The sequence below is a fragment of the Caretta caretta genome, chromosome 12 (genome assembly GCF_965140235.1).
Source record: "Caretta caretta isolate rCarCar2 chromosome 12, rCarCar1.hap1, whole genome shotgun sequence".
In the NCBI taxonomy this organism is placed as follows: Eukaryota; Metazoa; Chordata; order Testudines; family Cheloniidae; genus Caretta; species Caretta caretta.
The window spans coordinates 14,394,313-14,421,493 of record NC_134217.1 but is presented as its reverse complement, the minus strand read 5'-3'; the positions used below and the strand labels follow the sequence as shown (position 1 = coordinate 14,421,493).

Below are 27,181 nucleotides of genomic sequence, written 5' to 3'. Positions count from 1 at the left end.
GTACAGCGTACCAGTAAGAAAGTGGCTGCCGGTACAGGCCAGTACACAGTCGACGTTAAAGCGCTGCCGGCTGGGCCACTGATGGTGTGGGCAAAAGGGGCAGCTGCCCTGGGCCCAGCAATTTTAAAGGCCTGGGGCTCCCAGCAGTGGCCGGAGCTGGGCAGCGCTGAAGGGATGACTGGTGGAGTCTGGCCCTAACCCCACCCCTTCTGCCTGAGCCCCCCTCCCCGCCCCCCAACCTTGCCCAGGACCCCAGCCTTTGTGCATACTAGTAAGTCCTTTAAGTTATTCACCCCTGACTGGAAGGGACCTTGAGAGATCTTCTAGTCCAGTCCCCTGCACTCTAGGCAGGGCTAAGTATTACCCAGACCAACTCTGACAGTTGTTTGTCAAACCCACTCTTAAAAATCTCCAGTGACAGAGATTCCACAAGCTCCCTAAGCAATTTATTCCTGTGATTAACTACCCTGACAGTTAGGAAGTTTTTCTTAATGTCCAACCTAATCTGTCCTTGCTGCAATTTAAGCCCATTGCTTTGTATCCTATCCTCAGCGGTTAAAAGAGAACAATTTTTCTCCTTCCTCCTTGTAACAATGTTTTATGTATTTAAAAATTTATATCCCCTGAATCTTGTCTTCTCGAGACTAAACAACCCCAATTTCCCCCCAATTTTCCCTTATAGATCATGTTTTCTAGACCTTTAATCATTTTTGTTCCTCTTGTATCTTGCTTACAACACTCCTGCTAATACATCCCAGAATGTTTGCTTTTTTTACATCAGTGTTACACCGTTGACTCACATTTAGCTTGTGATGACACTATGACCCCCACATCCCTTTCTGCAGTACTTCTTCCTAGGCAGTCATGGGTAGGTCCATGCTTCTGAATGAAGGAGTAGAGGGTATATAAAATGTTTAAGCCACTTAATAGTATATCTCATTTTTGTGTGGATTTGTGTCAGCTATAGTGCATGTGTACCAACTATAACTGCGTCACAACCAAAGTTTAATGCATTTTTGGGGTAGGGGCAAACTTGTTGGAGGTAGAAATGCAGTTACGATGAATACTTTACCCATCAGCAGCTATACATGGACCCTTCTCCACTATATCAAACCCTGACATAAAAGATTAGCTCCTGGTGCTAACTATGTGAACCTACCCCTTCATCAACTACTCAGGCTTATGTTTACCAAGCCTCCCCTCCCAGGTTTGTAAGTTCATGTGCTATGCACACCATTAGAATATGAATAGCAGCTACCGATAACCCTGAGGCCACTTTGCCAATGCCCAGAAGTTTCTCTATTTCAGATGATAGAGAATTAACCCAAGTTAGTTTGGGTGCTTCTTTATATGTTATGACAGTACCCCTTATATCACCAGTGAAACAGATTTGACCCAAGCACTCTCCAATCTGAATTTTTAGGGTTAGATCTGTCAGTTACATAACTTGATACAATAGGAATCAAACAAATCATGGATGTTTTAATAATATTGCCATTCATGAGTATTATTTAAATGAGATCTTATAGCATTGAAGCAAATTAAGAACAGAATTGCTCCTGTTTGTGGTTTAACTCAAAAGGGTTAATATTTTGTAGCCTCTGAGTGTTGTGTAAGAAACCTGGTGGATTAAAGTTAACTTTTAACTTGAGGCATGTTAGAGCTTGCATGGCACTGGTGGGGGGTTGAGAAAGAATCTACTGATAAGCTTGAAAGAACTTGCACACATTTCCATGCATTTTGGGTATTCTCCGCTCATGGCAAAAAAATTCAATTTCTATCAGAAAGGATACCAACATAAAATCTATATGCCTAACTTTGCAGTCTCTACTCAGTCGAGTACCTGTAACTTTAACTAAAAGGCAAAGGGGGATTTTGCTTAAGTGAAGCCTGTAGGATTAGTCCACATTTATCAACATGATTTCAGAAAGTTAGCAGCTGGTCTAGAAACTTTGAAGTTATTTGGAATCCAGAATGCCTCTATTTCATTACTGTTTGCCACCAGCACCAGAGCAGAAGGGGGAAGAACTGTCTGTTGCTAGCATGAAATACTTGGCAGAGATCTTAAACTTTACTAATTCACCCCTCCCTTTTGCATCTTTTAATGGACTTGATTACTCAGCATAACATTAATTAAAAAATAAAAAGGTTTTCAGCAGAAAATAATTTGATGTTTTTGGGGAAAAAAGTTTCTTTCCTTGCACTATTTCTGATTGAGAAAGCTTTATTTCCCATCCTTTAAGAATAGAGTGTAAAATAATATTTTTCTCCCTCAAAGAATTCATGTGCAAAGCAGCTCATGCTCTCACCAGAGAATCATGCACCATGTTTGCACCAATGTAAAAAACAACTCAGGCAGGACTTGCTTAAAATCTAGAGCTAATCCACTTTTACATAGCACAAAACAATGGACCTGACCTCCTCCACTTCACCAGCTTTATGAAAGTGACTACAGTGCAACCATGCCAGTGTGTGTAAGACTGGACTTAATACTGTGGTAAATAAGAGCATTTTGGGCCTCAATGTTTGATAGTACATAGCATGGTCTTTCAATGACTGCAGGTTACCAACTTGCGTAAGTCACCCATGTGGTCCAATTCTTCCCCTGCTTAATATCAGGTAAAACTAGGAGTCAAATGAAGTTACACTGGTGTAAACCAGCAAAGGGGAGATCAGTTTCAAAACACAAATCATAGATTTTAAGGCCAGATGGGGCTATTAGATCAAGACAGAAATCTAATCTTTAGGACAATATTACTACTGCAAAGTAAAACAATAGATCATTTTAAATTCAGTACCCTAAGCATTTTTTACTCCATTTGTTTTCTACCTCCATATGTTGCAGGGCTTATGCCACTTGCTATTCACTCTTACAGAGAGTACATGCCCCTTCAGAATGAGAAACACACACACACACACACACTTCTATCGGAGCTTTGACTCTCCCAACTGAGATATTTCATTACTAAAGGACACTGCAGTTGAATCTCTTCAAATGATGTTCCAAATTGAGATATCAATATTTTTCAAACCTTAGTGCTGGCCTTTGAATGTTTAAAACAGCAAGTAGCCAAGCACTCTTCTGAGTGTTCAAAGATTTCTTCATTTGCAATGGACTAAAATTTGGTGTGCAAATCCCACTCCAACCTGGAATTTGTTCAGGATCACCAGAAAGCTAGATTTCCTCACTGCCCAATAATGTCTTTCAAGAAATTGAAGGATTAATTTCTTTGGCTGCTTAGAAATGTTCAAACAAAGTAGTAGACAAAGCTTATCTTACCAATTTTTGGAGTTACCATTAAATGAAATGAAATTTAGATTCAGCTCTGAAACGAATGATTATGTCCCCCCATACAACTTTTAAAATAAAAAGTGTTTATATAAGCAAGTCACCTTTTACTAGATTTTTGTTCTTGAGTTATTAGCATTACAGATATACATAGCAATCAAGGAACAAAGTGAAGGCCTACTATCATCACAGAAGTAGTCATCCAGATGCATAGGTGTATGAATTTTTCAGAGTACAATCAAAAATCTGTTATCCCAATTCTGCTGGGTTGGGTTACAAAGGCTTTAGATAGAATTTCTGCTGAAAACATTGTTTAACTATTGAATGACTGGACTGTACTTATATACATTCTTGAATTTCATGCAAATATTACAGAATATACATCCTGAATCCTTAAAATAAAAAACTGATTTGAGCCTGAGTTACACCCCTCCACACAACAGAAAGGAATCTTACAAGTACCTTTACATGCCCAGCCAAAACAAATTTCATTTCAGGTACCGAATACATGAACAGCTCACAACTGATCCACAGACCAAGAATTTTTCTCAAGAATTTGATTTCAAATTATGAAGAAGAAAACTGTAGGTTTATGGACAATTCCTGAACAGAAGAGGAAAATTTGTCTAAAGGTTACTATAAAAGAAAAAAAATCATGTTACTCAAGTTAACATAGTTACAGTACAAGTGCTAAAGAACTGAAGGAACTACAATATGCTATTTTATCATCTAGTAGATGAATTTTAACTGTCATCCTTCCCCCTCGGGCAAATATAGACATAGTTAACCTGGATGGAAATAGCTTTTCTTCTGTAGTTACACAGTCTTGTTGAAAAACACAAATAAAGTTTTGTGAATTTGGTATGCATTTCAAATATAGAAAAGCGTTCAAATGCAGGAGATTACAAAATTATACTCAATTTTTTTTAAATAGTGAAAGCAGAATCAGATTCCATCATAGTTATAAAAATGAACTGTAAATAGCCGCATGTTCCAGCTTGATAAATCGTTATTGTTTTGAAATGTGATTAAGATTTCATAAAATCCACAAAATACTATGCTAGAGTTTTGTGAAATGTCATGAATTAGTTAACATTTCCAAGATATTATGTCTGAATTTTTTCAAATAAAATCAGATGCATTGTTTCACGTACAATACAGGCATATTATAAACTAGTAAAATTGCTATTTAAACTGAAAATAGTCATGTGAAACAGAAGCTATTTCATAAACACAGGATTTGAGCGTGGAATGGTTTCGATCAGCTAGAGTCTATTGATGTCAAAGTGAATTCGCTTCAGACCTGCCAGTCTCCAGAAAGTGGCATTGATTGTTGATTAGTTCCTATCCCAGAGAAGTATGCAGTTTTCCTTGAGTATTCACGAGGGAAGAGCTCTCTCTCTATTTTCTCAGTATTTAGTCTAGTTAGATGACAGAATTTTACATCCATTAGTGATGTACAGTGGGTATTTCCAGGAAGATTCCTTGAGATTCTTTATGAAAGATTTTATCCAGAAGAAATCCTCTTCCCCCATCCCCCTCCATTGACCCCTCAGTTTGTAGAGAAATAAGATGACAGAATCTGTGTGCTCCAGCCAGAAACATCAGTAAATAAATTGTATACTTCATAGTTACGTTCTGTGTGTGGAGCAGTAGTTTCCAATTTCAGCTTGTTATATCAGAAACACCATCCTTAACAGATGAGTTATGGAGGTCATTTGCAGTTGTTTCAGCACCTGTGTCCTCATTTTTATCTTCCCTCTCAGGTTGTTCTCCTGGCTTCTGAGCAGATTCCACCGCTGTTGTACTCTTGCTGGTATTGCAGCCCATCTTGGTATTAAGCTCCGAAAGCAAGTTAAGCGAATGATGTTTCTGTATGAAAGTCTGAGGTCGAGATCTTATAGGATCCCCGTGCTGTAGGACTGAAGAAGGAAGAGAACTCATAGCTAAATAGCCCTTCCTGTTGCATTGTTAGCAAGAATGTTTGGTTTCTGTGACAACCTACCAATGCTGCCAATCAAGCACTGTATAATAAAGGCCTATAGCATATTGCAGCCAGCAGAATGCAGATTTGCAAGCTAAGAAGCTCTCTTTCATTAGCACTTGTTCTAGCCTGGTAAATCACATTTATCTTGCCCAAAGTATTCTGTTTAATTTTAACTTTAAAAATACCCTGGAGCTTAGTTGCCAGGAAATATTGGCAGGTTGCAGGAAAGAAACCTATGCTGTCACAGCAACAAACTTGTCCTACCTAGTAAATATTTACAGCTTTATATTCTGATAATATCTGAGGTCTGCCACAATATTATTATGAGATGTTTATTTTATACACAGTATATGTCTGAATAGGTTTTTTGTTGATTCAACATTAGAGATGTGAGTCTGAGCACAAGACTTGGAACCAGGAATTATTGAGTTAGACTCCTACCTTTGAATCAGAATTTGTCCCCTTAGAGAAACTAGCAAGAAGCAGTGTACCCAAAACTAGTAAATTGGGATACTTATTGTATTCATGAAGTGTTGTAGAAATAATTGGCCATTTGCAAAGCACTTTTAAAATAAATAAACAACTATAAATAAGGGTTCAATATTGTGATTCATTGAGTGCCCTCATCTCTTGTTTGTCTAGAGATTTGGCCTTCAGGGGCCTGCGTGGACACCTTGGATGAAATTCTCCCACTGCTGTAACCAATGGGACTTTTTGCCATTGATTTCAATGAAGCAGGGTTGAGTGGTGGTAGCAAGTACGTCTATACTACAAGCGCTACAGCTACACTGCTGTAGTGCAGACACTTGCTACAGTGACAGAAGGGGTTTTTCCATTGCTGTAGTAAATCCACCGCTTCGAGAGGCAGGAGCTAGGTTGACGGAAGAATTCTTCCATTGACCTAGAGGTGTCTCTACCGGGGCTTAGGTCGGCTTAACAACGTATCTCAGGCCACACCTGGAGTCTTAGGCTTGGTCTATACTGAAAAGTTATATTGTCATAGTTATGTCAGTCAGGGGTGTGAAAAACCCCACATCCCTGACCAAAATATCTGCATCTACATTGGGGGATTTGTCAGCATAGCTTTGTCAATGGAAGACGGGTTCCATCAAAAATGCTAATTTCGTTTGGGGAGGTGGCATTCCTGCACTGACAAAAACCCCTTCTGTCAGCGTAGGCTGCTTCTATACAACAGAGCTATGCTGGTATAGCCTCCATAGTGCAGACATCCCTTTAAACTAAAGAAAAGTAGGAATGGCGGGGGGTAGGGAGAAAACCAAACAGCTCTCTGCATTAAACTGAACTGTAAATCAGTCTTTTTTTACTGGGGCCTTGAAAGAATCAGTGGCATACTTACAACATATTTTGAAGAGCAAGACTATAGTGTATACCTGAAGCTCAAGCATGCAATACAGAATGTACCAATATTAGGCCTTGTCTAGACTAAGGGGGCTACAGTAAATATGCCTCTGTAGCACCATAGTGCAGACACTTCCGACAGTGAAGGGAGGGACTTTTTCGGTCACTGTAGAACTCCACCTCCATGAGCGACTGTAGTTAGGTCCACAAAAGCAATCTTCTGTCAGCCTAGCTCTGTCTGCACTGGGATTAGGTTGGCACAGCTGTAACACTCAGGAGTGAAGTGCTGTAGCTATGCCGACCTAACTTTTAAACGCAGTCAAGGCCTTAGTCTCCAGCAGGTGCCAAGGAACGATTCAGTTGTATTCAATTATGAAATGCCAACTAGCATTCTATCCCAGCAGATAAAACAAGAGTTCTGAGTAGGCAAGAGTGGCATATAATTTGCTTATAGTAGATGGATGATAGTAATGATCCATCCACTACTAATTACAAGCTAGTAATGCCACAGAGTGCATTAAGACATATTTGGTTTGTTTCTAGGAAAAAAGCTGACTTTTAAAACTGTTCTTAAAGTAAATATATAGTGTAGCACTGCAAATAGCTATGCCAAGTACACTAGAGCGTCAAACTATAGCTGTATAATAGGATAGCATGCACGAATAGTAAGTCTCATAACTGTACAAAAGTTCTATAGAATCCCACAGAGATTCATTTGTTAAGAATATAGTAAGAGATCACATCTCTTCTGTACAATGATTAGATAGCAATATGGGCGTATTGTGCAACAGTGACAATTCTCAAGACTGTTGGGGATGCAAGGTCTGATGGATAATGTGGAAAAGAGGTGCAGACCTGGCCAGAAGTAGTAGTACATAAGGCAAATTTACAACCCAAAGGCATGAAAGACAGAAATCCCAGCCAGTGGAACTGCAAGAAAGAGGGAAAGTTAGAAGGACAGGGTTTTCCCTTGTTGATTAATCAGCACTCGTCAGATTCTAGGGCGATTAGGAGAAAAAAAACCAAAAGGAACAAGTTTAGGAGGAAGGGAGTGAGGACGTTTCTTTGCCAAGCTCTAGCTCTGAAGGCCCTGGTTTCCTCTCACAAGCAGATCTAAGGCCCCACAACACCCAGAAGCAACAGCTGAGTGCAGAACTGGGGGTCAGCACCAGCACACCTAAAAATCCCCACCCATAGCTTTTCTTCCCTAATGAATACAGTCCATGTTTATTGCCACTTTGTCCTGGGAGGACCAGAAGGAAAGGTTTTAGAATAATTATTTTCATATTTCCCATGGCATTAGTCAAGATGGGGAGCCTTTTAAAGTAGCTCACTCAGGGTTAGCATCATGGGTTCAGTATTTCCCAGCCCCTTGCTACTTTCCAGTCTATTTGTGTGGATTTTAGACTTGTACTATATGTGGAAATAGCTTGACAATAGTGGGCATGAATCAAAGTTTATGAAAGTTCAGATTGGGATCCAATAACCTGGGTATCTGGATCAGAGGTTCTGTGCTATATTTTTTCCTCAGTGTAAAATACGCTGTTATCTTCAAGCAGAGGCAGTCTGAACCAACTCTGCAACTACCACTCAACACAATCCAGCTAATGAAGATTTCTCAGAGTGGCAGAGGAAAAGTGAAGTCTCTTGGCCTTTATCATACTCACAGGATAGGAATGTTAAAAACCGTTGCTGCAATAGGTCAGATTTGGAATGCTGTCTCCACTATTGGCCCATATGTATGTTTTAAAACTTTCTGCACATAGCTGGAATAGCCAGACTTTATTCTGAAATATTTTCTAGTCAGTAGCTATAAATGTCTATGTAATATTTGTAAAGGGCTTGGGAATGAATACATGAAGAATAAAATTACTTGAGACCAGGCCTCTCCAATATGAATTTTGAATGTTCAATCCTCCAATTTACAGTTTAGTCAGCTGCCAAGTTTTCCTCTGCCAGAATTTGCTGCGTAGCATTACTATGACCTATATTGTTTATACTTATTAGAACTCAGCTGTCAAACATGAATACATTTGCACACAACTTCTCAGAGAAGTCTTCATTCCTGAGAATTTTCTCTTTCCCAGGGTTGGGGGGGGGGGGAAGGGAGGACAGGAGGGAGAGATGAAGAGAAACTGTTCTTATGAGATAAATACTCTTCTTAGCTAAGATATGCATTGCTTTCTGAATATCAGTTAGAATGCAGGAGTCCCATGAAACCACAAACTTCTGTGTACAGTCAAACAACTATACAAACAAAGATCTAGTCCTTGGGGATCTTGTACTAGTTATTTAATCAAACTGACCCTCTCTCAGTGCCACGTGAGGAAAAAAAATGTGCAAACATTCTCATAATTCTGATGGTACAATATGCTCTGTAACATGCTGCAACACTGAGTATTCTCCTCTTTGTTTCCTCTGGTGTTTGTAAAGCACAGTTGCTAAGTAATTTCTCTATCCATTTAAGTAGACAAAAGAGATAAACATTCTCTTAGATCTGTAGTCAAATAAAAACAGGGAGGTGGTGTTCTAAACTGACCATGAAATGTGGATTCTCATTTGTTTGACTATTATGCATTTCCTTTCAAAACTGGAACTACAGGATGGAAAATTAGTTATGTTGCTATGGAAACAAGAATTGGCTGAAGCCAACCAGAGCCTGGCTGTTGTTGAGAGAGTTGTTGGTAACACATCAATAGATGAAAGGCTGTTTCTATAATATGCAGCAGAAGCAGGGGGAGAGAAGCCAGAAGCTTTAGGTTTGTGAAACAAACCCATTCAGATAACAAAAAAAACCAAAACAAAACAGCTAATACTTCAGAAAATTCCTGACAGAAGGGCAATAAACATCCATGGGACAGACAGCAAATATAATTTTAGGTCACTTACATAAACAGGATAATAATGCTTTCTTTAGTTGAAAAGTTTAACAAAAAAGTCTTCTCCTCCAAAAAAGGGACTGCAATGCAACAAGTAAAATATCTTTTCCCCTTCCCCATGTTGGACACACAAGAGATAATAATGAATTTCAGGTGCTAGGGCAGAATCCTTAAGTGCTAACTTTTTTCAAGTGAAAGACTTTAGAACATGGGTGAGAAAGGAGTAATCCTTATAAGAATGGTCATGTGTGAAGTCCTAACCCACAGAAAGGAAGGACTAAAACATGCTAGCAATGAGAAATTAAAGGAGATATTCCCAAGGAGTACTTGTGTGCTAAAAAGTTGCCAAAGAAAGATCTGCTGATCATAAATGTTGCAGAAACAGTGTGTGGTTAGACAAAGATACTTCTTTAGAAAATTGCCTTAAGAAGCAGAATACTACAGACATCTTGGGGCCTTGTATCTCAATATGCTATTTTTTTCCACTCCTGTTTCAATAGACCCCTACAGCTGTTGGATCATATTAAAGAAGTTCTGTATTAAAATCACAAATGAGTTTGATTCCCCATAGTTTAAATTCCAGGGTATTACTAATTAAGAGGTCTCTTGGTTTTTGGTACTGTTTCTCTCCCTCTACGTGTGAAACTTGCAAGCTGCTAATTGTGTTAGTACATTCTAAGACAGAGTCTGCTCTCAAAGCAATTCTTTGTAACAACAACTACTCACACAGAGAGAGACTCAAAGCAATACACTGTAACAACAGAAACAGCACCCAGAGACTCCCTGCCCTTTTGTTGTATTCATCTTGCTTTGTTATTTGTGATTAAAATAGAGATAGAGGATGTATGTGGATGGATGCTTGGTGTGGATAATAACTGAATGATCAGGGAGGTGCCAGCCTAAGAATCCAGTGTCCATCGGCTGAAGAAGGTGTCAAGTGGAAATAACCAGAGGACCCCCGGAGGGCAGACTGGAATCCACCCAACAGCCTCAAGAATGGGAGAACCAAAGAACAAGATAACATCTAGCAGCACAGAGCCATCAGGAATGTGACATCTGCTGACTGATTCAGCAACAGCATGATGAAGCAATTCCCATAGACTGTCATAGGAAGAAATTCCTATAAAAATGGACTCTAGAAAGTGAGAACTTTGGGGTCTGATTCTGCAAACCAACTTCCAGGAGCAACAGATGTGCATCTGACAAGGCCCTTCTCCCTCCTCATGTCCAGGCCACCTGGCCAGTAGCTTGGCATGAGCAACTCTAAGGCTGGTAAGTAGGATAACAACCTTGCAGAATCTGTGTGTGTGTGTGTGTGTGTGTACGAATGAATGTGTGATTGAATGGAATGTTATAGCTATAACTAACTGCTTACTATGATTCTTTCTGTATTCGCAATAAATGTGGTATTTTGCCTTTTTCCCTTTAATAAGATCCTGCTGGTTTTTATTTTATTGGTATAACACAGTCAACCCACCCTCTTATTTTATTTAAGAAATGAAAGTAGGACTACAGAGTATGTATAAGAATTGAGACACAAACTTTTAAAGTGGTCTCTGATTTTGAGTGCCCCACTTCCTGGGTGCCCAGCTTCAAACAACAAGACGTGATCATCAGTTGCTGAGCTCTCAAAATATGTCTAAAGTAAAAGGGAATTGTGGGCACTGTAGAGAGGGAAAATCTTAGTCTTGGAGATTGATTTTAGGCAAAAGTGCTTGCACCTCTCATAGCCAATCTTATAGTAATATGGAAGTAACCATTTTGTGGAATTTGAATTTTCTGAAGTAACTTCAGTTTCCCTAAATACAGTAATCTGAGACAATTCTACTTCATGCCTCAAAGAAATGAGACCAAAGGTCTCCAAAGGGTGGGAAAGAAGGAAGAATAATGGAAATGCATGCTGAAACCAGATTTCAAAGCAACATAGGCCTATTCTTTCCCTGCAACGGAAATGGAGCTCTGTCTAAAATATATATCTGAGAGTCTAGCATGTAGGGACTCCATCATTAGAAAGGCTTGGAACTAGATGTGCCTCACTTCTAGGGTGACCAGATGTCCCAATATTATCCAGACCCTCCCAATATTAGGGGTTTGTATCATGTAGGGCTATCACCCTCCCCGCTCCCATCCTGATTTTTCACACTTGCTATCTGATCACCCTACTCTCTTCAGGCCTAATATGTAATATGCTAATTAGTTATCTGGAAAGTAGCTTTCCCTAGGGCACAAACATTATGTGCCTTCAGCTCCAGGTATATGTTGCACAAAATACACTACTTTATCCAGATCTCTTGATCAGAGCTGGGTCAGAGGCAGGGCAGCAATCTTAATACAATTGCACATGCACTACCTAAACTACAGCAAGTTTATACAGACATGGAGCAAAAAGGTTTTATTTGCTAAGCATGGAAAAAGAAGAACTGAGGCAGTTGAAAGGGACATAGCCTCTTATAACCTTTGCTCTGAGTGTTCAATGCCATGGAGTGTTCATGCAGTCCCAATGGGCCTTGCTTTTCTAGTCATCCTGAAATTTAGAAGCCTGAGAGGACTTTCCTCATCTCCTCAACCTACCACTGCTCCCAAAATAGGACTATACTGAGGACAGTTTGAAGAAAGATGTATTTTTTTACCTATTAAAACAAAATACTTGAAAAATACTCAGCAAGAACAATTCCTGCATTAACCATTTATACGAATATTTTAATCTAGAAGTTCCATTAAATACAATAGGGACAATTTTTTTTTATAATGGCTAAAAGTTTTGGACTCTTGCTTCAAAATTCTGCTGAATGTAAATGTAAACAATGGCAAGTAAGAATTAAGATCAGTGTCATCTCAAGAGAGGACCTGGAAACCTGTATTTTCTATTCTCTATCTTTAGAGATTACAACTAAATAGTTGTTTTCTCAACTTTAAAAAAAAAGACGAATACTGCAGGCTAAGCAAGGAGTATTGTATAGCACTGAAGTATTAATGTTGTTAAAGGAAGAACCAGTATTCAGTCACCACCTAGTGGGGAGCCTTGGGAGAGCATTTCACAAATCCTGAAGTGACTGGAAATATATACCCAAATCATAATTCATCTACAAGCCAACCTAGTCAAATCTTTCAGCTTGTAGATAGAAGTCAAATACCAGCACTTATGAAATAGTTTGAGGGGGAAGGTCATTTTTGATATGAACCTGTCAACAAATGCAAAGGAGACAGCAGGGCTAAGTGGACAGCGCACTGGTGTGGGAGTCCAGAAACCCAGATTCTTTTTCTGGTTCCACTGTTGATTTGTTGTGTGACGTTGGGCAAGTTGCAACATGCGTGCCTCCATTTCCCTACTTCTGTCCCAATACAAGACCTCTCGTAACAGACATACATAGGAAAAATTCCTTACATAAGTCAGTCTGCTAGCTTGAGGATACAAGCTGCCAGCTTGTCAGGTGCAGTCAGTACCTAGGCAGCTAAATCCTATTGCTTGCACCTACAAGTGGTGGTACAAAACGGTGATAACAAAATTGGAGGCAATTTTTCAAAAATCAGACCCATTATAGATGCATATGCACTGCAGAGAGAAGTGATTTTAATGAGTGATAGATATATGCTTTATAATTCAGCCAGTACATGCTCAGCCAGTTGGATGAGTTAATTGGCTGAGCATTAACTTGACATCACTGTCACCTTCCATTTAACTATAAACAAAAATTTCTCCTACTTAACAAGAGAAACAGTGAAAGCTCCACAAAGGAAACAAATCTGATGTGTGTTGATATCATGTAAGTGTTCCTACCAAATGCAAGGTAATTACATGTAATACTACTGGTAGTGAGACAGGAGTACTTACTATTTTGTTTGTGGTCTTTTGCCGAGTCTTGGATTAACATGGTAATGGTGCTGCTCTGATTCCCTTTCCAACATATGAATCAACGCTCCTCTTCTAATTTACACAAAAGGGGTGCTGCTTCAAGAGAATTCTAAAGCCCTACCTATGTAACAAGTATAATACTCTTTCTTCCTCCTCCCTCAAAAGAATAGATAACTAGACAGGAATAAAAGCAAACTGACTATTGAGGGCCTTTCAAGGGCACCTATGATCTTGGTATCTACATCAACACAACATTCTGAACCGGAGAGAGGGGACCAGGAGATGGCTCGATGCCTAGTTGGCAGCCGGTATCAAGCAGAGTGCCCCAGGGGTTGGTCCTGGGGCCAGTTTTGTTCAACAACTTTATTTATGATTTGGATGATGGGATGAATTGCACCCTCAGCAAGTTTGCAGATGACACTAAGCTGTGGGGAGAGGTAGATATGCTGGAGGGTAGGGATAGGGTCCAAAGTGACCTAGACAAATTGGAGGATTGGGCCAAAAGAAATCTGATGAGGTTCAACAAGGACAAGTGCAGAGTCCTGCACTTAGGACAGAAGAATCCCATGCACTGCTACAGGCTGGGGACTGACTGGCTAAGAAGCAGTTCTGCAGAAAAGGACCTGGGGATTACAGTGGATGAGAGGCTGGATATGAATCAGCAGTGTGCCCTTGTTGCCAAGAAGGCAGACAGCATATTGGGCTGCATTAATAGGAGCATTGCCAGCAGATCAAGGGAAGTGATTATTCCCCGCTATTCGGCACTGGTGAGGCCACCTCTGGAGTATTGCGTCCAGTTTTGGGCCCCCCACTACAGAAAGGATGTGGACAAATTGGAGAGAGTCCAGCAGAGGGCAACGAAAATGTTTAGGGGGCTGGGGCACAACTTATGAGAAAGAGGCTGAGGGAACTGGGCTTGTTTAGTCTGCAGAAGAGAAGAGTGAGGGGGGATTTGATAGCAGCCTTCAACTACCTGAAGGGGGATTCCAAAGAGGATGGAGCTCAACTGTTCTCAGTGGTGGCAGATGACAGAACAAGAAGCAATGGTCTCAAGTTGCAGTGGGGGTGGTCTAGGTTGGATATTAGGAAACACTATTTCACTAGGAGCGTGCTGAAGCACCGGAATGGGTTACCTATGGAGGTGGTGGAATCTCCATCCTTAGAGGTTTGTAAGGCCCGGCTTGACAAAGCCCTCGCTGGGATGATTTAGTTGGTGTTGGTCCTGCTTTGAGCAGGGGGTTGGACTAGATGACCTCTTGAGGTCTCTCCCAACCCTATCTTCTATGATTCTACGACATTAAAAATCCAAATAGAAGGTGGTTTTCATGAGTGCAGGAAGAAAAACAAGGCATGCAACATCTAGTGAGAGAGCTGACCACAGGAGCACTCACCACTAGAACACTGGAAGGGGCAATGCTCAATTTGTAGTGAGAAAGGTGCCACAGCTCAATAGATTTTTTTTTTAACTTTCATAATTGATGCAGTAAGCCCAGAGGTGCAGGGTCTATGAACTGCCAAGCCTAGAAGTGCTGGGGCTCATCTCTGGCACAAATTAAGCACTGGGAAGGGGTATAGGTCAGGGGAGAAGCCAGTCAGCAAGGCCAATAAAGGGTTAAGTGGGTGAACACCACAGTTGCAGCCCTGGCACTGATGTCCAAGGCCACAACCAAAATTTCACAAGGGGAGGGGAGGCTAGCGCCCCCAAAATTTAAATATTGTGGGGGTCTGATCTGTTTCCACTCCTGTGTGTCATTCCCTGTAAGCTGCCCACATACACAAGGGATGACATTAAAATGCAGGTTGGAGTGGCTGCCACAGTGCCTGGCAGCCCATAGAACACTTGACCCCTAACCTCCACGCCCCTCCTTTGTTCAGAGCCTAGCACAAGCAGGCTTCTAGATCCTCTTGTACTGAAACATGCAACTCAAGGCTTACTCTGTGGTAGCAATATTTTGTTAACAAAAGTAGCAAAATAAAAGCTTAGAGAAGGATTCAGGAGCAGGAAGAACCCTGAAGTTACATCTGATGGATACTTAATAGGGACAGCATCTGAGTTAGATAGGTACACAGCCTGGAACTATGTAGTGTTGCTTAAGATGCCTAAAACATTCTGCTATAACCCTGTTTCATTTCCAAAATTATCTTGTGAGCAACGTTTTCACAGAGGCCTCAATCCAGCATTCAATCTTGCATCTGCATTCAACTACATGCTCACTTTTGTAACTGTACTCAACTATGTTACAAAAGCCAAGCAACTAATTTAAAAGACAAGTATATGCACCTTCACATCAGGTATCTTTGCACCAATAATTGAATGGAGGTGTAAGATCACAGGTATTTTTGAAAAATGTACCCCCTTGTGCCTGGGTCTCCTGGAGAGTATCAGTGAGAGTTAACAGTGGTAGCCATGTTAGTCTGTATAAAGAAGTATTAAAGTAATGTTGTGTAGTTCAACACAATAGATGCAGCTCTGGGGACTTGCTGGAATGCTTATGTGTTGTTTCTACTTTCTGTATGTCAGCCATACCATCTTATGGTATAATGACAACACTTTCTACAGCAGGGGTGGCCAACCTGAGCCTGAGAAGGCGCCAGAATTTACCAATGTACATTGCCAAAGAGCCACAGTAATATGTCAGCAGCCCCCCATCAGCTCCACACACACACACACACACACACACACACACACACATACCACTCCCAGCACCTCCTGCCCACCGGCAGCCCCACCGATCAGCGCCTTCTCCTCCTCCCTTCCCGCACCTCCCAGTCAGCTGTTTTGTGGCCTGCAGAAGGTTCGGGGGGCGGGGGGGAAGGGGTAGGAGAGAGGACATGGCAAGCTCAGGGGAGGGCGCGGGAAGGGGTGGAGTAGGGGTAGGGCCTGTGGCAGAGCCAGGGGTTGAGCAGTGAGCCCCTCACCCCCCCCCCCCCCGGCACATTGGAAAGTTGGCACCTGTAGCTCCAGCCCCGGAGTCGGTGTCTATACAAAGAGCCGCATATTAACTTCTGAAGAGCCGCATGTGGGTCTGGAGCCATAGATTGGCCACCCCTGCTCTAAGAAGAAAGATTAATTGCCTACCTTGTACAGCAACTATAGTTCAAAATGTTTTTGAGTGTGTAGGTGCTATAGCCTGCCTTCCTTTCTCACTATTTCAGAGTAATCTCCTTGCAATTCTGAATCAGTTACTCCTGAGGGCATTCTGTGCCAAAAATATTAAAATTCTGTAAACAATATTTTAAAATGCTGCAAGTTTTATTTGTCAATAAATAAATGCAGAGGCTTCAGCATGGCACTGGGGAGCACAGGCCACTGGCTGCACGAGAGTGAGAGATCACCCTGCAGCCTCCCCACTCCCTGGGACATGGACTCAGTGGTAAGTCTGCACTCAACCCTGACACACCACAAGGCCTGAAATACCCTGGGGCCCTGCCCCTTTTCACCAGGCGCACCAGGTGTGGGGCAGGCAGGCTCAACCAGGCAAGATCCAAGGGGCTCAGGGGGGGCGGAATCCAGGTGTGGGGTGAGAGGATTCTGTGGGAGACAATCTGGGTGCAGGCAGCTGAGTGGGGGGGTCTAGGTGTGGGAGGATCTGGATGCACAGAGGCTCATTGGGGGGCTCCAGGTGCAGGGACAGTGGGACTCTGGCTTCCAGGTGAAAGTGGTTGGGGCTCAGCGGAGAGGTCTGGGTGTGAGGATCTCAGCAGGGAGGTCTGGGTGCTGGGGGAGTGGGGCTTGGTAGGGTGGAGATCTGGGTGAAGCTAGTTGGGGGGTCAGTGGCGTTGGGGCTGGATGTGGGGGCTCAGGGTGGTGCAAGGGAGTGAGGCTCATCAGGATGTGGGTTTGAGTGCAGGGAGCTTAGTGGGGGGTGATCTGGGTGCAGGGATGGGGGTCCGGAGGCAGGGAGTCTGGGTGCAGGGGGCTCCACATGCAGGGGTTGAGGTTCAATGGGGTGGGATTTGGGTATGGAAGGCCAGGGCAATCTGGGTATATGGGGTGAGGCTTGCTGGGGTGTCTAGGTATGGAAGGTCTGGATGCATGGGGCTTGGGAGGATGGGGAACAGCTCCCTATACGGTGGACCCCTCCCCCCTCAGCTGAGGAGCAATGGGGGCAGGAAACGGGAAGATGCTGAGGGGAGGTTTCTGGGGGTGGGTCTCACAGCCCCAGCCACTCCTTGCAGGGAAAGAGGAAATCCTGTTCTTTCCCACCTCCAGCCCAGCTAGGATTAGCAGCTGATCCTGGCTCGGGTTGGAGCCTCTGGCTGGGGTGTCCCCAGCCCTGCAGTGATTTACGTCTCTGCCGGCTGCTCCAGGTGCCTGAAATGATGTACCTACCTGTGTGGCTAGGAAGTGGTGCATGACTGCTCTTGCAGCTTCCCTGTCAGAAAGTCATTTTTCTGCGGGAAAGCAAAGCAATCTGTGGGGGACATGAATTCTATGTACCCGCAGTGGCACAGAATTCCCCCAGGAGTAATCAGTAAGGAAACAGAGTGATGCTCAGGCTATTCCTCCCTTTATGCTCTTGGCTGGGAAGCATGAGGGCATACAGAAGGTAGGCCTGGCTACCCCCTACAGAGAGTTCTTGCTAGAACTCCAAATTTGCATGCGTGGACACCAACTTCTTTGGCTGTCCCTCAATGCAAAGATGATATCTGCCAAGGGCATTCATTGGTGCGTTTTTAAGTGGCTGAGTAACCCAATTCTTGCCCTGCAGATTTTCCCACAGAAGTGACAAGTGTAGTCTTGGAGGAGACAATTGTTGGCTGGAGTGTTGTGCCCTTTCTTTCCTCCTTTGTCCATTTTCTGTCTCATGAGCACATCTGTTTTCCTCAAAGTGAGTTGTGGCTTGGTGTATTGTGGGTCGTCACGGTCTTCCGTTCTGCACCAAGTCCTCCCAGTTTGTTCAGTTGATGCTTTTTTTTTTAAGATGTACTTTCAGTATGTCTTTGAAACGCTTCTGCTGCCCTCCGCGAGCCCTTCTTTCCTGACTTAACAGAGAAAAAAGTACTTGCTTCGGGAGGCAAGTGTCAGGCATACGTACACAGTGGGCAGTCCAGAGGAGTTGGTATTTCATGACCTGCACTTCTCTACTGCTGATGTTGGCTGCAGAAAGAACGCTGATGTTAGTGCGTGAACACCAACAGTGTTCTCACCAAATGAAATTAATAGGCAGCAGGTTTAAAACAAGGAAAAGAAAGTATTTTTTCACACAATGCACAGTCAGCCTGTGGAATTCCTTGCCAGAGGATATTGTGAAGGCCAAGACTATAACAGGGTTCAAAAAAGAACTAGATAAATTCTTGGATAGCTCCATCAATGGCCATTAGCCAGGTTGGGCAGGGATGCTACCCCTAGCCTCTGTTTGCCAGAAGCTGGGAATGGACGACAGGGGATGGATCACTTGATTACCTGTTCCATTCATTCCCTCTGGGGCATTTGGCATTGACCACTGTCGGAAGACAGGATACTGGGCTAGATGGACCTTTGGTCTGACCCAGCATGGCCATTCTTATATAAGATAGACAAAACATCTCAAAGAACCATAATAAGTGTACAAGGGAAGCAGCTGTTCTTTCCCCAGTTTATTTTGTTGTTAAGTTTCAAGTCCTTATGTGAAAACTTGTTTAGTCTAATAATGTTCCCTCTCCTTGTAGCAGGCTGAAAAGGAAAGCCTCTATTCCTCTAATTAATTTATGGATAGGATATGCTCAGGGTTTATTTGGACACTAGTAGATTGCAATTTATGAACTTAACAAAATAAGACGGTGAACCGACAAACAGGAAGTATTCAACCATCTAAGCCAGTCTTTGTCTCCTCACCTTAGCAACAGAATGTTGCACTATCAAATACGTCTGTGTTTCTATACACTGAGGAAATGGAACCACAACAATCTGTTCTGCCTTTAGAAACACAAGCTGTGTTTTACTGCCTAAAAAAATAAATCTATCAAACTGATAAATACAATATGGTACTTCACAAACGTGCTTACCCCAATTAGTTTTAAAGGTTTAGATTTTAATTTAAAAAAATTAATGTATTTATATGTTCAAAGCCCAGTACAGACAATAGCCAACAGTCGTATCTCCCTCACAGAATTTTTAAATCAACACCATTTTATGAATTGGGAAACTGAGAAAGATGCAGTGTCTTGCCCCAGGCCACAGAGCAAGTCAGTGAGAGCATGATTAGAATTAAAGGAACTCCTGATTCCCAACCCTGTGCTCATTCCTCCAGACACAGGGAATATGGTCGGATATCTAGTGCATAAATATACATAAATAGTTTGAATTGAGACTGATAAAAACATGTTTTCTGTTATATTAAATTTCTCTTTAAAACCGCCCTTAAGGTCTCGATGAGCTGTTTGTCTGAAAGAGATAAGTTCCATCCATGGATATCTCTTTATGTTCTATAATCCATGCTCTAATAAGAAGCATATAGCAGTAGGGATATCTTACCAACTACCTGACCAGGATGGTGATAGTGACTGTGAAATGCTCAGCGAGATTGGAGAGGCTATTAAAATAAAAAAACCTCAATAATAATGTGGGATTTCAACTATCCCCATATTGACTGGGTACATGTCACCCCAGGATGGGATGCAGGAATAAAGTTTCTTGACACCTTAAATTACTGCTTCTTGGAGCAGTTAGTCTTGGAACCTACAAGAGGAGAGGCAATTCTTGGTTTAGTTCTAAATGGAGCACAGGATCTGGTCCAAGAGGTGACTATAACTGAACCACTTAGTAATAGTGACCATAATATAATTAAATGTAACATCCCTGTGTCTGGGAAAACACCACAGTGGTCCAACACTGTAGCATTTAATTTCAGAAAGGGGGACTACACAAAAATGAGGTTAGTGAAACAGAAATTAAAAGGGACAGTGCAAAAAGTGAAATCCCTGCAAGGTGCATGGAAACTTTTTAAAGACACCATAATAGAGGCTCAACTTGTACGTATACCCCAAATTAAAAAACATAGTAAGAAAACCAAAAAAGGCTAAACAACAAAGTAAAAGAAGCAGTGAGAGGAAAAAAGGCATCCTTTAAAAAGTGGAAGTTAAATCCTAGTGAGGAAAATAGAAAGGAGAATAAACTCTGGCAAATGAAGTGTAAAAATATAATTAGGAACACCAAAAAAGAATTTGAAGAACAGATAGCCAAAGACTCAAAAAGTAAGAGCAAATTTTTTGCTAGTACATCAGAAGCAGGAAGCCTTCTAAACAACCAGTGAGGCCACTGGACGATCGAGATACTAAAGGAGCAGTCAAGGATGATAAGGCCATTGTAGATAAATTAAATGAATTCTTTGCATTGGTCTTCACGGCTGAGGATGCGAGGGAGATTCCCTAACCTGAGCCATTCTTTTTAGGGGACAAATCTGAAGAACTGTCCCAGATTGAGGTGTCAGTAGAGGAGGTTTTGGAACAAATTGATAAACTTAACAGTAATAAGTCACCAGGACCAGATGGTATTCATCCAGGAGTTCTGAAGGAACTCAAATGTGAAATTGCAGAACTACTAGCTGTAGTCTGTAACCTATCATTTAAATCAGCTTCTGTACCAAATGATTGGGGGATAGCTAATGTGACACCAATTTTTAAAAAGGGCTCCAGAGGTGATCCCGACAATTACAGGCCGGTAAGCCTGACTTCAGTACCGGGCAAACTGGTTGAAATTATAGTAAAGAGCAAAATTGTCAGACACAGATGAACATAATTTGTTGGTGAAGAGTCAACATGGTTTTTGTAAAGGGAAATCATGCCTCACCAATCTACTAGAATTATCTGGGTCAATAAGCACGTGGACAAGGAGAATCCAGTGGATATAGTGTGCTTAGATTTTCAGAAAGCCTTTGACAAGGTCCCTCAGCAAAGGCTCTTAAGCAAAGTAAGCTGTCTTGGGATAAGGTCCTCTCATAGACTGGTAACTGGTTAAAAGATAGGAAACAAAGGGTAGGAATTAATGGTCAGTTTTTAGAAGGGAGAGAGGTAAATAGTGGTGACCCCCAGGAGTCTGTTCTGGGACCAGAACAGAGGCCTGGGTAGGGACCGTCGAATAGTGGAAGTCAACGAATGGCTACGCAGGTGGTGTCGGAGAGAAGGCTTTGGATTCTTTGACCATGGGATGGTGTTCCATGAAGGAGGAGTGCTGGGCAGAGACGGGCTCCACCTTACGAAGAGAGGGAAGAGCATCTCTGCGAGCAGGCTGGCTAACCTAGTGAGGAGGGCTTTAAACTAGGTTCACCGGGGGAAGGAGACCAAAGCCCTGAGGTAAGTGGGAAAGCGGGATACCGGGAGGAAGCACAGGCAGGAATGTCTATGACGGGAGGGCTCCTGCCTCATACTGAGAATGAGGGGCGATCAGCAGGTTATCTCAAGTGCTTATATACAAATGCACAAAGCCTTGGAAACAAACAGGGAGAACTGGAGGTCCTGGTGATGTCAAGGAATTATGATGTGATTGGAATAACAGAGACTTGGTGGGATAACTCACATGACTGGAGTACTGTCATAGATGGTTAAAAACTGTTCAGGAAGGACAGGCAGGGCAGAAAAGGTGGGGGAGTAGCACTGTATGTAAGGGAGCAGTATGACTGCTCAGAGCTCCGGTACGAACCTGCAGAAAAACCTGAGTGTCTCTGGATTAAGTTTAGAAGTGTGAGCAACAGGAGTGATGTAGTGGTGGGAGTCTGCTATAGACCACCGGACCAGGGAGATGAGGTGGATGAGGCTTTCTTCCGGCAGCTCGCGGAAGCTACTAGTTCGCATGCCCTGGTTCTCATGGGTGACTTTAATTTTCCTGATATCTGCTGGGAGAGCAATACAGCGGTGCATAGACAATCCAGGAAGTTTTTGGAAAGCGTAGGGAACAATTTCCTGGTGCAAGTGCTAGAGGAGCCAACTAGGGGGGGAGCTTTTCTTGACCTGCTGCTCACAAACCGGGAAGAATTAGTAGGGGAAGCAAAAGTGGATGGGAATCTGGGAGGCAGTGACGATGAGTTGGTTGAGTTCAGGATCCTGACACAGGGAAGAAAGGTAAGCAGCAGGATACTGACCCTGGACTTCAGGAAAGCAGACTTTGACTCCCTCAGGGAACGGATGGGTAGGATCCCCTGGGGGACTAACATGAAGGGGAAAGGAGTCCAGGAGAGCTGGCTGTATTTCAAGGAATCCCTGTTGAGGTTACAGGGACAAACCATCCCGATGTGTCGAAAGAATAGTAAATATGGCAGGTGACCAGCTTGGCTTAACGGTGAAATCCTAGCGGATCTTAAGCATAAAAAAGAAGCTTACAAGAAGTGGAAGGTTGGACATATGACCAGGGAAGAGTATAAAAATATTGCTCGGGCATATAGGAATGAAATTAGGAGGGCCAAATCGCACCTGGAGCTGCAGCTAGCGAGAGATGTTAAGAGTAACAAGAAGGGTTTCTTCAGGTATGTTGGCAACAAGAAGAAAGCCAAGGAAAGTGTGGGCCCCTTACTGAATGAGGGAGGCAACCTAGTGACAGAGGATGTGGAAAAAGCTAATGTACTCAACGCTTTTTTTGCCTCTGTCTTCACGAACAAGGTCAGCTCCCAGACTGCTGTGCTGGGCATCACAACATGGGGAATAGATGGCCAGCCCTCTGTGGAGAAAGAGGTGGTTAGGGACTATTTAGAAAAGCTGGACGTGCACAAGTCCATGGGGCTGGACGAGTTGCATCCGAGAGTGCTAAAGGAACTGGCGGCTGTGATTGCAGAGCCATTGGCCATTATCTTTGAAAACTCGTGGCGAACGGGGGAAGTCCCGGATGACTGGAAAAAGGCTAATGTAGTGCCAATCTTTAAAAAAGGGAAGAAGGAGGATCCTGGGAACTACAGGCCAGTCAGCCTCACCTCAGTCCCTGGAAAAATCATGGAGCAGGTCCTCAAAGAATCAATCCTGAAGCACTTGCATGAGAGGAAGGTGATCAGGAACAGCCAGCATGGGAAGGTCATGCCTGACTAATCTAATCGCCTTCTATGATGAGATTACTGGTTCTGTGGATGAAGGGAAAGCAGTGGATGTATTGTATCTTGACTTTAGCAAAGCTTTTGACACGGTCTCCCACAGTATTCTTGTCAGCAAGTTAAAGAAGTATGGGCTGGATGAATGCACTATAAGGTGGGTAGAAAGTTGGCTAGATTGTCGGGCTCAACGGGTAGTGATCAATGGCTCCATGTCTAGTTGGCAGCCGGTGTCAAGTGGAGTGCCCCAGGGGTCGGTCCTGGGGCCGGTTTTGTTCAATATCTTCATAAATGATCTGGAGGATGGTGTAGATTGCACTCTCAGCAAATTTGCAGATGATACTAAACTAGGAGGAGTGGTAGATACGCTGGAGGGCAGGGATAGGATACAGAGGGACCTAGACAAATTGGAGGATTGGGCCAAAATAAATCTGATGAGGTTCAATAAGGATAAGTGCAGGGTCCTGCACTTAGGACGGAAGAACCCAATGCATAGCTACAGACTAGGGACTGAATGGCTAGGCAGCAGTTCTGCGGAAAAGGACCTAGGGGTGACAGTGGACGAGAAGCTGGATATGAGTCAACAGTGTGCCCTTGTTGCCAAGAAGGCCAATGGCATTTTGGGATGTATAAGTAGGGGCATAGCGAGCAGATCGAGGGACGTGATCGTCCCCCTCTATTCGACATTGGTGAGGCCTCATCTGGAGTACTGTGTCCAGTTTTGGGCCCCACACTACAAGAAGGATGTGGATAAACTGGAGAGAGTCCAGCGAAGGGCAACAAAAATGATTAGGGGTCTGGAACACATGACTTATGAGGAGAGGCTGAGGGAACTGGGATTGTTTAGTCTGCGGAAGAGAAGAATGAGGGGGGATTTGATAGCTGCTTTCAACTACCTGAGAGGTAGTTCCAGAGAGGATGGTTCTAGACTATTCTCAGTGGTGGAAGAGGACAGGACAAGGAGTAATGGTCTCAAGTTGCAGTGGGGGAGGTTTAGGTTGGATATTAGGAAAAACTTTTTCACTAGGAGGGTGGTGAAACACTGGAATGCGTTGCCTAGGGAGGTGGTGGAATCTCCTTCCTTAGAAGTTTTTAAGGTCAGGCTTGACAAAGCCCTGGCTGGGATGATTTAAGTGGGGATGGGTCCTGCCCTGATATTCTATGATTCTATGATTCTATGACCAGTCCTATTCAACATATTCATAAATGATCTGGAAAAAAGGGGTAAAGAGTGAGATGGCAAAATTGGCATATGATACAAAACTACTCAAGGCAATTAAGTCCCAGGAAGACTGCAAAGAGCTACAAAAGGATCTCTCAAAACTGGGTGATGGGCAACAAAAAGGCAGACGAAATTCAATGTTGATAAATGTAAAGTAATGCACTTTGGAACACAATCCCAACTACACATATAAAATGATGGGTCTAAATTAGCTATTAGTACTCAAAAAGATCTTGGAGTCATTGTGGATAGTTTTCTGAAAACATACACTCAATGTGCAGCGGCAGTCAAAAAAGTGAACAGAATGTTGGGAACCATTAAGAAAGGGATGGATAATAAGACAGAAAATATCATATTGCCTCTATGTAAATCCATGGTATGCCCACATCGAGAATACTGCCTGCAGGTGTGGTCGCCCCATCTCAAAAAAGATATATTGGAATTGGAAAAAGTTCAGAAAAAGGCAACAAAAGTGATTAGGGGTATGGAATGGCTGCCATGTGAGGAGAATTAATAAGATGGGACTTTTCACCTTGGAAAAGAGATGACTAAGTGGGGATATGATAGAGGTCTATAAAATCATGACTGGTGTGGAGAAAGTAAATAAGGAAGTGTTATTTACACCTTCTCATAACACAAGAGCTAGGAGTCCCCAAATGAAATTAATAGGCAGCAGGTTTTTAGTAGTCATTTCTGCAACCAGACAACTCTTCCTGTAGCGGTCTACTCCCTTGTGTTGTAGTTTATATATCATGTATTCAGGCCTGGTCTGGGCTGCAAGGCCAATGCTCTCTCTCACTGATCCAGTGCAAGGCGAGTTCTACAAGGCAGCCTGCACCTGCCAGTAGCTCAGAGAGACATCCCCTCTAAAACATGCCTACCAGAAGGCACTGCACAAAGCCCAAACAGTGTTCATTAGGGAACAGCATGCTTGACCAGTCCTCCTTCCTGCTGCTTATGAGAGAGACAGCAGGAAGCCCTGAGCAGCCTCCCCGATCAACCCATCTGCTTATATTATGGGGATGTAGCACTAAAGTGGTTAGAGAAGGGGTCTTGGAATCAAAATGTAATTTTAATACATCTGGGATTCATTATAACCAATCTATAAAAGAGCACTGTAAGCTCAGCTGGTATAGGGATATCCAACTGGATTCTATCCATCTTGTCTTTCACAAACAAGAAGAAAGATCTATATATTAACTTGCTACAATTCTGTTTTAGATCCTCAAGGCAGAATCTATTTATTCCATACATTAAAAGAAAAGTACTATTTTGGTCTGTAAATGAAGTAACTCTGATTTGGAAGATATGAGGAGTAACAAAGGGCTACCTACTTGCAGTCAGAATGTACACTAACTTCTCCATGTAGATAAGCCCTTGAAGTGATGCTGTCCTGTCAGCTCTACAGATTTTCAGAGCCATCTGTGGGTCTACAGAGAAGACCCCGAGTCTATGGGGGAAACCCCCTGGTTCTGTCCTCTCATTCCCATCACTCCTGAGGATAGCAAACCAATCAGAGCTGCTACAGGGTGACAAACCCTCTGGTCCCTCAGGCTGCATAGGGTACAGAGGTCTATCCCCTCTCCCCACCCCCCAACATAAACAAAAGACCGAGGCTAGTGAATAGCTCAGTCTGCTGCTACCTACTGGCTCTATAGTTCTTTGTGGTCTCCAGCCCTCCTTCCCCCCGCCTTTTTGCTCTTAGGGCAGAGCTCTCCATCTTACCTTGGGAGTCTTCTAGTAAAGGCCCTGACTGCCTATTCTACAGGCCAGTCTCAAGAGCCTCTCTTCCTTCCTAGCTTTTTGGGGTATCCAGTTGCTCTCCCCCCACCAATGTCCAATATTCAAAAAGTTGGGGCCTTAACATCCCCCACTCCACAGAGACTGCTCTAGGATCTTCGGGGGAATGTGCACTGCTCCCTCACCCAGGAAGGCCCAGCCCAGAGTGAGCCCAGTGACCTATTCCAATGCTGCTGGCCTAGGGTAGCTCCTGCCTACTCGCTGGGGAAAGGCCCTATCACTAGGAGTCCCTGTCCACAGGGATGTAATTTCCCCAGGGCCAGCAGGGTAGGAGCTGGCTGAGCTCAGTCTGCCCTCTAATCCTACAGAAAGGATGCCGAAATGTTCAAGGCAAGGGGACGCAGCCCCATCACAGCCATCTCCCCCTTTCCAAGCTTCCAAACACTGGAGATGGAGGGGCAGCTGGGTATCCTCTGAAGACAGGATGAAAAAGGGAAAGGCAATCAGGGCTTTCCCTAACGGATTTCTAAGGTAAGAGGAATAATTAGGTCTGTGGGTTCAGTACCACTGGCACATGAGGGAGGAAGCTGAGGCAGTGGGGTTCCTCCGCAGCTGCCTTTTTCAGGGGAAGCTGAGGACTCTGGGAGCCTCAGCTTCTGATGTGGGCCTTATAGGCCCTCCTGTGTGGGTGCAATGGGGGGCTTCTGGCTGATGGGGGTGGAGATAAGGACAGGAGCAGACATAAGCCAAGGGTGTTTATTGGAAACATGGGACTCTCACTAATAAATGCAAACACCATCCTTTCTTTGGGCTTTGCCTATAAACAATAGGGCCTGTGATGTGTATTCCCTCTGCTCATG

At 43.2% G+C, this 27,181-nt stretch overlaps 1 long non-coding RNA gene across 1 annotated transcript in view; it reads right to left on the bottom strand.

The window, feature by feature from the left end:
• Positions 1–3,375: 3,375 nt before the first annotated feature.
• The window catches only part of LOC125620698 (uncharacterized), a 48,119-nt gene continuing 24,313 nt past the window's right edge, over positions 3,376–27,181 (bottom strand). The window contains exon 2 of the long non-coding RNA XR_007352290.2: positions 3,376–5,211. This is a non-coding gene — a long non-coding RNA (uncharacterized LOC125620698). The remainder of the gene's footprint in view (positions 5,212–27,181) is intronic.